At 35.3% G+C, this 1,897-nt stretch overlaps 1 protein-coding gene across 1 annotated transcript in view; it reads right to left on the bottom strand.

Annotated features, from left to right (window-relative positions):
* GTF2E2 (general transcription factor IIE, polypeptide 2, beta 34kDa) overlaps nt 1–1,897 on the bottom strand; it is an 89,596-nt gene that overhangs the window by 3,927 nt on the left and 83,772 nt on the right. The gene's annotated exons all lie outside the window — the stretch shown is intronic.

The raw sequence follows: 1,897 nt of genomic DNA, 5'->3' as shown, positions 1-1,897 counted from the left end.
CTTATTACTGGAGCTGGTAAACTCTGATCACTGGTTCAGGTGATGTCTGTCAGGCTTCTCCGCCATAAAGTTATTAGTTTTTCCTTTGTAAAATTAATAAGTATCTCATGGAGAGATATTTTGAGACTGTGCAAATACCCCATTTCTCACATTGTCTCTAACTTCGCATCCACTGGTAGCACTTGTCTACAAAAACTGTTACTTGTAAGTGCCTACTGGCAAATTATTTCCATCACTCCTTCCACATGTATTCATTAGAATCCTACTGTAAGGAAGAGCTACTTTATCTCCAATCTGCTTTTAATTAATTTAGCAGACACTTGTGGATATTTACTACATAGATTATATACATGACAACCCATTACTAACACAATCATTATTTATTTTGTTGTCCAAATGTCCCAGGTTTGGTCAATGAGAGTTCCTTCAAGTTGGTTCTTGTGTCTTTGACTTGCTTCCTTTTTTTTTTGTATTTCCTTACTTTCTGGTACTAAAACATATTCTAGGCTCGTCTTCTATTTCCCTGAATTTGGAATCAATCACCACTGCAAGGATTCCTGATTTGTTTTATTGTAGAATGGTATTTAGAAACTAAGACACAAATATTCTGTGTTTTTTCTTTTTAACAGCAATCTCTTTTCTTTTTTGAAAATAGAAAATGATCAGGAGACTTCAAATTTAAAGGAAGATATTCATTTTAGAAGGTTCACAAGTATCATGAAAGTCAGGCATGCTCTAAACAATGAAGAGTAAATAAAATCAGAACTGATTTAGAAATCTACTATCTCTTAACAGAAAACAGGCTAGAATTCATAAACTCAGATTTGACCCTTTCAATTCAAAAGACCCTTCCTTGTCCCACCTGAGCAAAGAATACAAACTGTGTAACAGCCACAGAAGGGAAGAAAATAAGCCAACTTGTCAGTGAGGTTTTGTTTAATTCCCAAATAGCGCATTCATTTTGTCTATGCCTAGCCCTTTCATATAAAATACAAAACTAGCAGAACAGGGTGGTATAGACCGTGGAGCCAGATGGCCTAGGTGGGAACTAAGTCGCTCCATTTCCTGTGTAAAATGGGGCAAGCTACTAAATTCCTCTGCCTCAGTTTCCTTATCTATAAAGTGGGGGATAATAACACCTGCCTCATAGAGTCGTGGGGATTAAATAAGTTAAAATAAGTAAAGCACTGAGAATAATGCCTGCAAAGGAAAAAGCATTATAAACCTATCATAATTATCACTATCATCTAATATCTCTTTTTTTCTGGGTGCCAATGTCTTTAATAAAGGTAGTATAAAACATTTAATGAAAGGACTATCTACTGGATATAGGGTGCTCTCACTTACGTAAAATAGAAAAAACTAGAATTCTAAGAAATTCTTAAAAAGCAAAAGCACATAGGTATTAAATGCACCAGAAAGGTCTGGAAAGATATACACCAATACATATCCCCAAGGAATACAGTTTGCTTGGAAAATTTTCACTTTTTGCTCCATACACTTCTTCATAAAGTTTTAATATGCAGAGGCATTTATATATTACTAATGTAACATTTTAAATAAATAAAAGACAACCTAAAAATAAGGATCATACTAATAATTAATATACATAATGCTTTTTCTTGCACATTAAGCTATGATGTTCTAGTATTAGAATTAAGGTGCATCTTTGCCATTAAAAAAAAATTGCAGAATCTCAAACAGCAACACACCATGCCTTCCTTCCCTTTCGTTTACTTTTTGTTTGTTTGTTTGATTTGTTTTTTTAAGGTATGGTGTCTCACCATGTTGCACAAGGCCGGAGTGCAGTGGCTATTTGCAGATGCAATCAGAGCACACTGTGGCCTCGAACTCCTGGGCTCAAGAGATTCTCCTGCCTCAGCCCTCCGAGCAGCCA

The sequence above is a fragment of the Propithecus coquereli genome, unplaced genomic scaffold (assembly GCF_000956105.1).
Source record: "Propithecus coquereli isolate 6110/MARCELLA unplaced genomic scaffold, Pcoq_1.0 Scaffold29, whole genome shotgun sequence".
NCBI classification, from domain to species: domain Eukaryota; kingdom Metazoa; phylum Chordata; class Mammalia; order Primates; family Indriidae; genus Propithecus; species Propithecus coquereli.
Note: the sequence above shows the minus strand (reverse complement) of the source record. Positions and strands in the feature narration are given on the sequence as shown.